The following is a 15,230-nucleotide window of genomic DNA, read 5'->3' as shown; positions in this document are numbered from 1 at the left end:
ATGCTACTGTTAGACCAATGATGAAACAGAGGAAGAAGAAGAATTACTGATGAGTCCATGTTTACCATGGTCTTTCAGCCTCTCATTCATAAACTACTGCTTGAATCTCTAACATTTCTTTACAGTACTTGTAACTTTACTGTTATTATTGTTATACTAAGATTTCTGAATCTCACAGTCTAGTGTCGGTCTCAGAGGAGGTTTGGTTGTGAGCTTGGTTACTATCAAGATTTCAGGTTTGTGCAGTTAGGATCTTGCAACAAATGTATAACCTAAACAAAAAGAGAGAGTTTAATATACACTAATATTTAAATACTGACTAATAACAGGGCACATAAACTTCATACATAAAATTCTCCACCAGTGTTTTGGTAAAGAATAAATACTTTAAAATGACTAAAGTTATAAAGTTGCAGCAACACCTGCACTTCCTGTGTGTGACTTCCTAGAAACTGTATTCCTCATGTGATGAGTTCAGCACTATTATACAGAGTCCTCACAAAGCTGTGATCAGAAATGGCTCCACTGTGTAACTTACTGCACATTGGGAGATACACAGCACTGATTCTTACTGTAGCATCAGGTAATTCATTAACATTCTAATTAATGCCATGTTATTAAAAATTATGATTCTACTTTAGTTTTCTTACAACATTTTTGTCTTTATAACAGGTGGTTTTGCAGCTGTAATTGGTCCAACAGACAAAGATTCTAACATTGTTTCAAAGAAAACAGAAACTGTTACTCTAAAATGTTCATATGAATCAAGCAGCAGCTACATTCGGCTTTACTGGTACAAACAAAATCCTAACAGTGCACCACAGTATTTACTGTATAAAGGTGCAAAAACCTACAGTGGGTATCAGAGCACTCCTGATGACCCTCGATTAAAAACAGAAACAACTGGGGACTCCACCATACTGACCATCAAAAATCTAAAGCTGTCAGATTCTGCTCTCTATCACTGTGCTTTTACTGAAGAAGCCCAGTGATACAAAGCTATTGAGATGCTGTACAAAAACTCACATATTTGAAGTTCCTCAAAGCTCAGAAGATCAAAGTTATTTATTCTTACACCTTGTTATCAGTTAACAGCATTCACTCACATAAAAACCACATGCACACAGACAAGATTTTTATTGTTTCTCTCTCTCTCTCTGTAGAAGTGCATACTGGGAGCAAGTGAGCGGAGTGGCAATGGCAGCAGGTGCAGGTGATTTTAGTTTCTTCACGTGGCGTCACATAGTTAAGGTGGCGTCAGAAGTTGTTGGACATGACTGTGTTATATCTGGGTCTAGAATGAACAGCACAATTGTTGTTTTCCTAAGTACAAAAGAAAAACAAACTAGTAAAGAACGGTGTAGTTATAAGTGGCTCACATGTTAGTGTTCTTCCCCTTCTTTGGCTGGCAAAAAGAATCACCATATCAAATGTACCGCCGTTCATTAAAGACGAACAGCTGATAGAAGTTTTATCCAGATACGGAAAAATGGTTTCCCCAATGAAAAAGATCTTGATTGGGAGCAAATCTCCACTTTTAAAACATGTACTTTCATTTAGATGTGGTGTGTACATGGTTCTTAATGATAATAATACAGATTTGAACCTGTCCTTTAGTTTCCATATGGATTATACAGTAGTTGCTACTACTGACACAATTAAATGTGTTGCGTGTGGCAGACCTGGGCATCTTATTAGAACATTCCCAATAAAAAATAGAGTCAAGTCAAGAGTCAAGTCAGGAGAGTCTTTATTGTAATTTCAGCTATATACAAGTACATATTGTAATGAGACAACGTTCCTCCAGGACCAGGGTGCAACATAGAACAAAAGTGCAAGACAGTACAGTACACAGTGCAGATAGACAACAGTACAATAAATACAAAAAGACGTTTCTAATCTAAAGAGACAAGTGTTGGTCAGTACATGGTACTGAGTAAATGGTACGTGAGGGTGAAAAGCATATTCTGATATGCAGTTAGCAGCATAGGGTTTTTATATTGTTGTGTAGGTGTGTCCGCTCCCCCGGTCTACATGCTGAAGCTGAAGAGAACGAGCCGCTGGACCATGCTCCCTGTACTGCTGCTGCCGTCCTCACAATACGTCTCATCGGCTCTGCTGTGTTCTGCGGCGAGGATTCGTTCAGTCGGCTTTCAGTGAGAGAAGAATCTCTGATTTTAAAGCAGTAGCATCCATCTCCGGGGTGTCTGAGAAAGACATGGACGATTGAGTGGAGAGCCGGAGGAACTTGCAGCCGAGGCTGCACAAGGCCTAGTACTTGGAGGTCTGGTGTATTTATATTTATGCAGATTCGCTGCCATTGACTAATACAGTATATACACCACCAGTGAACTTCAGCAGCACTGAGGTCTGGAATGACATGAGTTACGTTGACATGAGATTTTCCTTGTCGTGTTGACTTCATACTCTGCACTGTTTGACTTTCCTTCACAATGACAGAGCTTTACATTTAAAGCTGTTCAAATTTTGCCATTTAATCACCCCGTTTCATTTCCATTTGCACACTGGGATTAGAACCTGAAGAGGCAGTTGATGAATTAACGATGTTTACAGAACTATGAAATAGGACATGGATAAACAAGGGCTCATCCAGGATTTGAACCCGGGACCTCTCGCACCCTAAGCGAGAATCATACCCCTAGACCAATGAGCCAGCCAGAACAGACACCAGGGCATTTCTTTGACCTCCGTGGCTTAGCGTCAAAACCATGTTGACTGGTTGCACTGGGAAGTGTATTCATGACAAAACAAAATTCAATGCAGAGCTTCATTAAAGCATTTCTAACAGTTTAAGCATGAGGTGTCATTAAAGACTCGCTTTGTCAAATTACAAGACTTGGAAGCATTTGACAGGAGCTGTGTGCAGTCCCACTGACTTTATGCTTCACACTGTTTACATTATGTATCATGTTTATCCACCCAAACTGTACAATACAAACGTTGTGACGCTGTCTTTATTCGGTTAGTTATACAAGAGATTTTGCAACATTTCACTACCATGATGTTTTATCTTGTTGTGTTGACTTCATGCTCCGTGCTGTTTGGCTGTTGTAAAAATTTTCAGTGCTTTGAATTTGCCCAAAGATTCTAAAATCTGTAGAAGAAAAAAAAACTTGAAGCTGACTGGAAGAATTGTTATGAAAGGTATCTACATCCACATAAGAATCAGAATCAGAATCAGAATCGGGCTTTATTGGCCAAGTACGCTCACACATACAAGGAATTTGTTTTTGGTTACACAGATGCTTGCAGTGCACGAAAAAATACAGTAAAGACAATCTTATTCACACAGCTCACTCTCTCTAACACACACATTCATACCTGTAAACATAGAAAACATTGTAAACATTTAGCATGTGCAATTTACATTGTAATTTTAAAAAGGTGCAGTTTTGTGCAATATAAAAACTATAGAAAATATAAAAATATATAAATATGAAATGGAAGTAAAGGTGAAAATCCTGTGTATGCCATTACATAAATGAAATAGGTAGTTTTTGATGTGCAAGTGTCCCGAGTATTAACAGTACAGTAGTGTTCAATTGTTCATGAGCGTAATGGTGTTTGGATAAAAGCTTCTCTGTAGCCTGGTCGTTCGGGTCTTCATGTGGCTGAAGCGTCGGCCTGATGGAAGGCACCGAAACAGGTGATGGCCAGGGTGAGACAGGTCAGTGATGATTTTCTCTGCATGCTTCCTGGTTCTGGAGGCATGCAGGTCCAGCAGTGTGGGCAGCTTTACACCGATGGTCCTCTCTGCAGACTTGATGATGCGCTGCAATCTCTTGGTGTCATGTTTTGTGACAGCGCTGCCCCACACTGTGATGGATGTGGTGACGATGGACTCTATGATGGCTGTGTAGAACTGCACCATCAGCTCTTGGGGTAGGTTGAACTTCCTCAGCTGGTACATAAAGTACATCCTCTGTTGAGCCCTCTTGATGATGGAGTTGATGTTGCTGTCCCACTTCAGGTCCTTGGAGATCGTTGTGCCCAGGAACTTGTAGGACTCCACAGCCATCACAGTCCTGTCTAGGATGGTGAGTGCTGGCAGGGTTGGGGGTCTCCTCCTGAAGTCCACGGTCATCTCCACTGTTTTTGCTGTTTTCAGCTCCAGATTGTTCTGACTGCTCCAGAGGACAACCTGATCAACCACCCGTCTATAAGCAGACTCATCACTGTCACTGATGAGACCAATGACTGTAGTGTCATCTGCAAACTTCAGGATTTTAACAGAGGAGTCCATGGAGGTACAGTCATTTGTGTACAGCGAGAAGAGCAGTGGGGAGAGTACACAACCCTGTGGGGCACCTGTGCTGATGGTTCTGGTCCCTGAAGTACACTTTCCCAGCCTCACCTGCTGTTTTCTGCCAGTAAGAAAGTCAGTTATTCACTGGCAGGTGGAGGCTGGTACGCTGAGTTCAGCCAGTTTGCTGTGTAATTGTCCTGGAATAATTGTGTTGAAGGCTGAGCTGAAGTCCAGGAACAGAATTCTTGCATAAGTTCCTGGGTGATCAAGGTGTTGGAGGATGAAGTGGAGACCCATGTTCACTGCATCGTCCACCGACCGGTTGGCCCGATAGGCAAATTGCAGGGGGTCTAGCAGGGGGTCCGTGATTTCCTTAATGTGGTTGAGAACCAGTCTTTCAAAGGACTTCATGACCACAGAGGTCAGGGCAACAGGTCTGTAGTCATTTAGTCCTGTGGTAGTTGCCTTTTTAGGAATGGGTATTATTGTGGAGCATTTAAAACAGGACGGAACCACACACAGCTCCAGTGATCTGTTGAAGATCTTAGTGAAGACAGGTGCAAGCTGGTCTGCACAGGTCCTCAGGCAGGAGGGAGAGATTCCATCAGGACCTGGGGCCTTCTTGACTTTCTGTTTTTTAAAAAGTCTCAGCACGTCTTCCTCGCAGATCTTCAGGGCAGGCTGGATGGGTGGCTGATAGTCAGATGGGTGTGAAGTGGTGTTGGATGGGAGCTCGTTGCTGGGCTGTTCAAACCTGCAGTAGAATCTGTTAAGGTCGTCGGCCAGTTGACGATCTCCCATTGTCTGTGTAGGTGGCCTTTTGTAGCTGGTGATGTTCTGCAGACACCTCCAGGCGGTTGATGGCTCATGTGTGGACATCATGCTGCTTAGCTTGTTGGAGTAGTTCTTCTTTGCAGCCTTGATCTCTTTGGTTAGGGTGTTCCTTGCCTGGTTGTACAGCGCCCGATCCCCACTTCTATATGCTACCTCCTTAGACCGGCGCAGCTGTTTCAATTTGGCATTAAACCAGGGCTTGTCATTATTATATTTAATGCGAGTCCTGGTGGGAACACAGATGTCTTCACAAAAGCTGATGTAAGATGTCACAGTGTCCGTGTGTTCATCCAGGCTGCTTGTGGCATCATCAAACACACACCAGTCTGTTAATTCCATGCAGTCCTGAAGCCTTTCTTTAGCCTCATTAGTCCATTTCTTCACCGTGCTGACCACAGGTTTGGCACACTTGAGCTTCTGTCTGTAGGTCGGGAGAAGATGAACTAAACAGTGGTCAGATAGTCCCAGTGCTGCACGAGGGACAGAGCGGTACGCACCTTTAAATACAGTATAGCAGTGATCTAAAATGTTGCTCTCCCTGGTGGGGCAGGTAACATGCTGTCTGTATTTAGGTAGTTCTTTGTTAAGTTTTGCTCTGTTAAAGTCCCCTAAGATGATGAAAACAGAGTCTGTGTGTTTGTGCTCCACGCTGAGGATCTGATCAGCGAGTGCGCTCAGTGCCTCGCGCGCGCACGCTTGAGGTGGAATGTAAACAGCAACAAGCACAACTGATGAAAACTCCCGCGGACAATAAAACGGTCTACAGTTCAAGAAAAGTGATTCCAGATTAGGGCTGCATGTTCTCATTAACACTGTCACATCTGTACACCAGCCTTGGTTGATATAAAAGCAAATTCCGCCGCCTTTTTTCTTGCCGGAAAGCTCCGCGTTGCGGTCCGCTCGGTGGAGATGAAAGCCGTGCAGGTGGAGCGCGCTGTCCGGGACGGAATCGGTGAGCCAGGTCTCAGTGAAGCACAGTACAGCAGAGAGAGAAAAGTCCTTGTTGGTACGGTTTAACAGTGAAAGTTCGTCCATTTTATTTCCTAAAGAGCGAAGGTTTGTCATGTGGATGCTGGGTAGCGGTGTACGAAGTCCGCGCTGTCGGAGTTTGACGAGCGCTCCGGCGCGCTTCCCACGTCTGCGCATCCGCCTGCGTCTGCTCAGGAGCGCAGCCGCTCCGCTGACCAAAATGTCCAAAAAACTGTCCGAAAATGAAAAATCAGGAAATATACCTGGTGGCATGAGCTGCCTAATGTTCAGCAGATCTTCTGCGCTGTATTGGAGTGTGTTTGGATCACACATGCCATAACAAACAAACAAAAACAAACAAAGCACTACGGAGCTCCTAACCAGTGTCGCCATCTGCGGCGCCATCTTGGATCCAATCCAAGATGGATGGTATGTTAAATGTTAAATGTTAAATGTTATTTAACATACCATCAGTATTACAGATCAATTTAACTTACTGATTAAATCAGATTTTAATAACATGTAAAAACATTCACTTCAACAACAAGATGGTATAAGTCTTTGTAGGTATTAATAAACATGCTTTTTTTCCACTACATGGGATACATATCAAAACTTTTAGGGTTTATTTATTTATATATTTGTTTATTTATTTTTGTGTGTATGTAGGTGTGAGTTTTGGTAAGTACACTATTGGGTTCCTTCCTGTGTGTGGCTTCCTGGAGATGTAAGTGTTGAGTTTCATACAGAACTGTTATACTCACAAAGCTGTGTTCAGAAATGTCTCAACTATGCAACTTGCTGCACATTTGGAGATACATAACACTGATTCTCACTGTAGCATCAGGTAATAATACACATATTTATTAATAAATAAAAGTTATTGATTTACTTCATTGTTTGTTTAAATACACATTTTTTTCTTTTTCTTTACAACAGGTGGTTTTGCAGATAAAATCGGGCCAATAGATGCCAACATTGTTGCAAAAGAAGCAGAGACTGTTACTCTAAAATGTTTCTATCAGTCCAGCAGCAGAAACATTGATCTTTACTGGTACAAACAAAATCCCAACAGTGCACCACAGTATTTACTGTATAAAGGCGCAAAAGATTACAGTAGCTATAAGAGCACTCCTGATGACTCTCGATTAAAGTCAAACAGATGATACATCTACTGAACTTACTATTAACAATCTAAAGCTGACAGATTCTGCTCTCTATCACTGTGCTCTTAGAGAAGCCCAGTAATACAAAGCTATTGAGATGCTGCACAAAAACTCACATATTTGAAGTTCCTCAAAACACAGAAGATCAAAGTTTATTCTTTTTACACCTTGTTATCAGTTAACCACACAGACACACACATGCAGAACAAAAGCATGTCTCTTCTTTGTCTCTGTAATTAAATATCTCTTACACTGTATGATCACATATTATTATAATGTAAAATTCTGCACCCTGTTAAAATGCATTGGTAATTGTTTTATTAATGAATCAGTATTTAACTGGTAAGCTACTTTAGCTAATCATACATAGCCAGGCTGAATATCCACCAGCCCTGAAAAAAATTTCATCTTCAGCATAATCATCAGGAAAATTTCAGGTTAATATTAAAGATAATTTACTATTTTAATTAATGCAGTTTTAGTACCATGGTTGGGTCTTTATCCTGATTAAAATGTTCCATGAATATCATTTCTGTGTAGGTACGAGCGTAATCGTTGCTTCTTCTAGAATCTTTGAAACAAAAGGAAATGTTTCATACCAGTCTACACTGAACAGTACATTCAGGTTTTGGCTTCTTAATCAAACCTGAGGGATGAAATTCCTCCAAATTCCTTAAACTGTCTAATGATATTATGCACTGTGGAGGGAGAAATATGCAAATCCCTTGTTTTAAGGATTATTGGTTTATTTTAAGCATTTTAATAGTCTCTCACACGTTTGTTGACAGAATAATTATTACCATCGCCTGTTGACATCACCGGTTTAAAATCACATCATTACTGGGTTTTATTTATTTAGATCATCAATCCAAATGTACAGACGGGTGTTTTTCCATACAAAATATTTACTGTGTTATAAGCACAGTGCATGACATTTACATTTGCAGCATTTAGCAGACACTTTTATTCAAAACAACTTACAATTATTACTGAATACAATTTGATCAATTAAGGGTTAAGGGCCTTGCTCAGGAGCCCAACAGTGGCAACTTGGCAGTGTGAGGCTTAACCTGCAACCTTCTGATTACTTATCCAGTACCTCAACCACTTTTAACCTCTTTTATGCATGAAATCATAAAGACTTAAAGAGCTTCAGTTAATGTTCACGTCAAACATAAATGTTTATAAAATGTAATAAAAAATGTCCAGTGGCATTGTTGGCATGGTTGTTGGAGCTCGGATGTGTAATTAAGCATGTCAGAAACTGCTGATCTAGAATTTACACACACACACACACACACACAGTCAGTCACAAGACTTTATACAGAAATATACAAAACATTGAGCTTATAAAGCAGTTCCGCAGACAGAAACATTTAAGTAAATAACTGCAAAATGATCAGTTGTACAAATGCACACAGATGTAGAGAGAGAAAGTAAACACATGATGGCTCCATGACTCCATCTGCATTTTACTAAACACTGTAACTGCTGTATTGTTAGGAAGGGAGGTTACTGAGAGGAAACGGTTCATGTATTACAGCAGGCTTTGAGCTTCATGGTTCTGTAGTTCAGTCATGTCACTGCTTGGAGTTGTTTACCTTCTGTCCGTTCTTACAGGTAAGAAATAACATCACATTTACCATGTTTTAAAGATCTATTTGTTTATACATATTTGTCAGCAGAACATTACTTAATCAATCCAAACTTTACAATATGAATGAAAGTGTTTCTTAAAATAGTATCTGATGGTTTGATCTGATCTTTACAATGTGAACACTTAATTACAATAACATTTCTCTTTCTTTTTAACAGGTTATATCTCCTCACAGACAATTAAACCAGTTTCTACCACTAAACATGTCTTGGAAGGAAACTCTGTCACTTTATCCTGCAATTACAGTGCATCTGCTGGAAATAATTACCTGCTGTGGTATCGTCAGTACTCCACATTCAGACCAGAGTTTATTATTTTGGTTAATGAATATAATAAAGCTGAAGATTCTGGGTTTTCTGCAAAAATAAATGAAGCTAAAAATCGAGTGGATCTGAAGATCTCCTCTGCTGCAGTATCAGATTCTGCTCTCTACTACTGTGCTCTGCAGCCCACAGTGACAGGAAATCATACTATACTGTACAAAAACAAGCCTAGTTACATGCAGGCATAGCAATATACTGTAGCGTCGGTGTCGAGGATGGAATAGGAAATTGCTCTTTTTGTGAACATGTGGACAAACACCCATTCACACACATAGACATTCATACCACATTCACACAGCTGATGATGCGTTTCTCGCGTAGCCAGCCTATTCTCAGCACTGCAGTGAGACTGACATGGTGGTGGTGTGTTAGTGTGTGTTGTGCTGGCATAAGTGGATCAGACACAGCAGCGTTGCTGGAGTTTTTTCAATACCGTGTCCACTCACTGTCCACTCTATCAGACACTCCTACCTAGTTGTTTCACCTTGTAGATGTAAAGTCAGAGACGATCGCTCATCTATTGCTGCTGTTTGAGTTGGTCATCTTCTAGACCTTCATCAGTGGTCACAGGACACTGCCCACAGGGCGCTGTTGGCTGGATGTATTTTTGGTTGGTGGACTATTCTTAGTCCAGCAGTGACAGTGAGGTGTTTAAAAACTCCATCAGCATTGCTGTTTCTTATCCACTCATACCAGCACAACACACACTAACACACCACCACCATGTTAGTGTCAAGGCAGTGCTGAAAATCATCTACTAAATAATACCTACTCTGTAGTGGTCCAGTGGGGGTCCTGACCATTGAAGAAAAGGGTGAAAGGAGGCTAACAAAGTATTTAGAGAAACAGATGGACTACAGTCAGTAATTGTAGAACTACAAAGTGCTTCTATATGGTAAGTGGAGCTGATAAAATGGACAGTGATTGTAGAAACAAGGAGGTGGTTTTAATGTTATGGCTGATCAGTGTAAAACATCTACACACTAGTGGTGTGAGATACTACAAAATTTGGTATCGATAGGTCTAGTCCAATGTCAGTCTCAGAGGAGGTTTGGGTTGCTCTTGTGAGCTTGGTTACTATCAAGATTTCGAGTTTGTGCAGTTAAGGTCTTGACACCAATCTCAATAAAGATATTTCACAATGTATATTGTTAAAAGTCTTACACAAATAAAACTAATATCAACAGTATTATTTATTGCATTGCAGTGCCACAAATTTATAACCTAAACATAAAGAGAGTTTAATATACACTAATATTTAAATACTGACTAATAACAAGGCACACAAACTTAATTAATTAATTAAAATTATCTACCAGTGTTTTGGTAAAGAATAAATACTTTAAAATGACTAAACTGTATTAGTTGCAGCAACACCTGCACTTCCTGTGTGTGGCTTCCTAGAAACTTGATTCTTCATGTGATGCGTTCAGCACTATTATACAGAGTCCTCACGAAGCTGTGATCAGAAATGGCTTCACTGTGTAACTTACTGCGCATTGGGAGATACACAGCACTGATTCTTACCGTAGCATCAGGTAATTCATTAACAATCTAATTAATACCCATGTTTCTCATTAAAATTTAAGATCTTGCTTTAGTTTCCTTACAGTGTTTTTAAATATTTAAAAAAAATATTTTTGTCTTTATAACAGGTGGTTTTGCAGCTAAAATTGGTCCAACAGACAAAGATTCTAACATTGTTTCAAAGGAAACAGATTTTGTTACTCTAAAATGTTCATATGAGTCAAGCAGCAGCTTCATTCGGCTTTACTGGTACAAACAAAATCCTAACAGCGCACCACAATATTTACTGTATAAAGGTGCAAGAAGTGTTACATATCAGAGCACTCCTGATGACCCTCGATTAAAAACAGAAACAACCGGGGACTCCACTGTACTGATCATCAACAATCTAAAGCTGACAGATTCTGCTCTCTATCACTGTGCTCTTAGAGAAGAAGCCCAGTGATACAAAGCTATTGAGATGCTGTACAAAAACTCACATATTTGAAGTTCCTCAAAGCTCAGAAGATTAAAGTTATTTATTCTTACACCTTGTTATCAGTTAACAGCATTCACTCACATAAAAACCACATGCCCACAGACAACATTTTTATTGTTTCTCTCTCTCTCTCTGTTGGAGGGCATACTGGGAGCAAGTGAGCGGAGTGGCAATGGCAGCAGGTGCAGGTGATTTTAGTTTCTTCACGTGGCATCTCACAGTTAAGGTGGCATCAGAAGTTGTTGGACATGACTGTGTTATATCTGGGCAATCGTGTCTCCATTCATCCGAGGCAATAACACTTCCACACAGTCTTGATAATAGTGTAGGTTAGCTATGATAGCGTGAGGCTTCCTGTCTGGTCTTCTTGGAGCCAGGCTTCTGTGCGAGCGATCCACAAGCACGTCTTTATCTAACTGCAGCACCTCTCTTAGCAACTTTGAGACCGATGCAGTTGAGCTCGAGCCATTTGTCTCAGGAACCCCCAGGATCCTGATATTACACCTCCTCATCCTTCCCTCCATGTCCACACACTTCTCTCTTAGCTCTGCCAGCTCCGTTTCTAAGTCAGCCGCTGTTACCTGTAGAGTTGCGACTTCGTCTGACCAGGAAGATAGTCCACCTTCCACCTCCTTAATAGTGGCCTTTATCTTGCTGAACTCAGAATGAATCACCGCCATGTTGTTCATGATTTTCATTTTATCCTTTTATCACCACAGAGTCGTCGGCTTTCAGTGAGAGAAGAATCTCTGATTTTAAAGCAGTAGCATCTATCTCCGGGGCGTCTGAGGAAGGAGTGGACGATAGAGCCAGAGGAACTTGAAGCCCAGGCTGCACAAGGCCTAGTACTTGAAGGTCTGGTGTATTTATATTTATGCAGATTCACTGCCATTGACTCATATATACACCACCAGTGAACTTCAGCAGCACTGAGGTCTGGAATGACATGAGTTACGTTGACATGAGATTTTCCTTGTCGTGTTGACTTCATACTCTGCACTGTTTGACTTTCCTTCACAATGACAGTGCTTTACATTTAAACATGGATTCACTAAACCTCTCGATGGCTTTTAGAATAACTCTGGCAGCATGATTTTATAAAGGTTTTTTTGTTTGTTTTAATTGTACGAGGACAAAGTTTAAGCTAAAGGTTAGAATTTTTATAGTGTGGCCTGGCATCCACGTAGAAAGCTGTTCAAGTGTTGCCATTTAATCGCCCTATTTCATTTCCATTTGCACACTGGGATTGGAACCTGAAGAGTCAGTTGATGAATTCAACATGGGTAAATAAGGGCTCGTCCGGGATTTGAACCCAGGACCTCGTGCACCCTAAGCGAGAATTATACCCCTAGACCAACGAGTCAGCCTGGAAGAAGGTCAGGGCATTTCTTTGACCTCCGTGGTTTAGCGTCAAAACCATGTTGACTGGCTGCACTGGGAAGTGTATTCATGACAAAACAAAATTCAATGCAGAGCTTTATTAAAGCATTTCTAACAGTTTAAGCATGAGGTGTCATTAAAGACTCGCTTTGTCAAATTAAAAGACTTGGCAGCATTTGACAGGAGCTGTGTGCAGTCCCACTGACTTTATGCTTCACACTGTTTACGTTATGTATCATGTTTATCCACCCAAACTGTACAATACAAACGTTGTGATGCTTTCTTTAATCGGTTAGTTATACAAGAGATTTTGTAACATTTACATTACCATGATATTTTATCTTGTCATGTTGACTTCATGCTCCTTGCTGTTTGGATTTTGTAACATTTTCAATGCTTTGAATTTGCCCAAAGATTCTAAAATCTGTAGAAGAAAAAAAAACTTGAAGCTGACTGGAAGAATTGTTATAAAAGGTATTTTTCATAACAATCACACATTATTAAAACCATGGAGCGACTGCTACTTCGCCTACTTCGACCCCAAGTTCAACATGCACTGGATCCACTTCAGTTTGCCTATCTTGAAAAGATTGGTGTTGAAGATGCCATCATGTACCTTCTTCACAGGACCCACTCTTATCTGGACAAAGGAAGCTGTGCTGTTAGAATCATGTATTTTTATTTTTCCAGCGCTTTTGACACCATACAGCCTCTCCTACTTAGAGATAAACTGACCAGTATGGAAGTGGACCCACACCTGGTATCATGGATTACTGACTACCTCTCTGGCAGACCACAATTTGTGAGGCTAAGGAACTGTACATCGGAGACTGTTGTCAGCAACACAGGAGTACCACAGGGGACTGTACTTTCCCCTTTCCTTTTCACAATCTACACATCAGACTTTAACTACAATTCGGAAACCTGCCATATGCAGAAGTTCTCGGATGATACTGTTATTGTTGGGTGTGTTAGAGATGGACAGGAAGAGGAATACATTAACCTGGTAAGAGACTTTGTTGGATGGTGCGATGTGAATCATCTACAACTCAACGCATCAAAGACAAAGGAGATGGTAGTGGACTTTCGCAGGTCAGATTGGCCTACGCAACCAGTATCCATCGAAGGGAATGCTGTGGAAGTTGTCAGGAGCTACAGATACCTAGGGGTGCAACTGGATGACAAACTGGACTGGTCAGTGAATACTGACACTCTATACAAAAAGGGACAGAGCCGGCTCTATTTTCTTAGAAGGTTAAGGTCCTTTAATGTATGCAACAAACTCCTGAATATGTTCTACCAATCTGTTGTAGCCAGTGTTCTTTTTTATGCGGTGCTGTGCTGGGGTGGCAGCATTAAAAAGAAAGACGAAGCAAGACTGGACAAACTGATTAGACGAGCTGGTGCAGTGGTAGGCATTGAACTGGAACCACTGGTAACAGTGGCAGAAAAGAGGACACTGTGTAAACTATTCTATCATGGACAATGTCAGTCACCCACTGTATACAGTGATTACTAAACAAAGGAGCATGTTTAGTGACAGGCTGCTGTCTCAGAGCTGCTCCACGGACAGGCTTAGAAAGTCATTCGTACCCAGAGCCATTAGGCTCTACAACTCCACCAGGCAGGGACGGCTGACTGTAGCTAAAGAGTGAGGGTTTCTAGTGTAGCCATGTGTGTACGTACTTGTATGCACTTGTGTGCATGTGCAGGTGTATATATACTGTATATGTATGTATATATGTGTGTATGTATTTGCATATGTGTACATGAGTATATATGTGTATGTATTTGCATGTGTGAATATGTATGTATATTTGTCTATATTGGCCTCATTGTGCAATATTGTCACATGTCACTTTACTATTTAATAATTTAATTACTATTCAATTTTTACACTAGCAATATACCTCATGCATCATTACAGTTACCAGTTATTCATTTTATGTTGATCACAAGAAAGACTCGGTTCTATTTTTACTTTTCTGTTTGCTTTTGTACTGTTAATTATTTGTTGTATTATGCTACTGGGGCTTTAATTTCCTTCGGGATCAATAAACTATCTATCTATCTATCTATCTATCTATCTATCTATCTATCTATCTATCTATCTATCTATCTATCTATCTATCTATCTATCTATCTATCTATCTATCTATCTATCTATCTATCTATCTATCATTTACATCCACATAAGCTTACCAACTTCTACCAGTGTATCAGGATGTGTCATTTTTGTTTGATCATTAGATTTTAACGGGACACTTGATACGTTTTTTGTATAGTTCAACGAAGCATTTGACTAAACGAGGGCTCTTTGTGTTACTTTGATCTGCGTGACTGACCTTCAATACTATGTTGTCTGGTTGAGCTGGTAAGTGTGGTCGGTGCTTGCATTACAAAACTATCAAAACCTCCAGTATCAGTACATAGACTGGTTATAACCTCTTTTTAATAAATGAAATGTAGTTGAGCAGATAATATATAAAATATCTCAGGTTCATCCTGTCTGCAATCAAATAAAAGTCAAAGTAAATGTAGAAAACACATTTTTTTGCATAGATTTTTTTTTTTTTTTTGCATATTTAAATATGACTCACAACACACTCCAAAAGTCTCAGGCAGTGAC

The 15,230-nt window shown here is 40.4% G+C and overlaps 1 non-coding gene across 1 annotated transcript; it reads right to left on the bottom strand.

Moving 5' to 3' along the window:
• Positions 1 to 2,602: 2,602 nt before the first annotated feature.
• On the bottom strand, positions 2,603 to 2,674 carry trnap-agg (transfer RNA proline (anticodon AGG)). The gene has a single exon. It is a non-coding gene; the product is annotated as a tRNA-Pro (tRNA).
• Between the last annotated feature and the right edge of the window lie 12,556 nt (positions 2,675 to 15,230).

The sequence above is a fragment of the Trichomycterus rosablanca genome, chromosome 4 (assembly GCF_030014385.1).
Source record: "Trichomycterus rosablanca isolate fTriRos1 chromosome 4, fTriRos1.hap1, whole genome shotgun sequence".
NCBI classification, from domain to species: Eukaryota; Metazoa; Chordata; class Actinopteri; order Siluriformes; family Trichomycteridae; genus Trichomycterus; species Trichomycterus rosablanca.
Note: the sequence above shows the minus strand (reverse complement) of the source record. Positions and strands in the feature narration are given on the sequence as shown.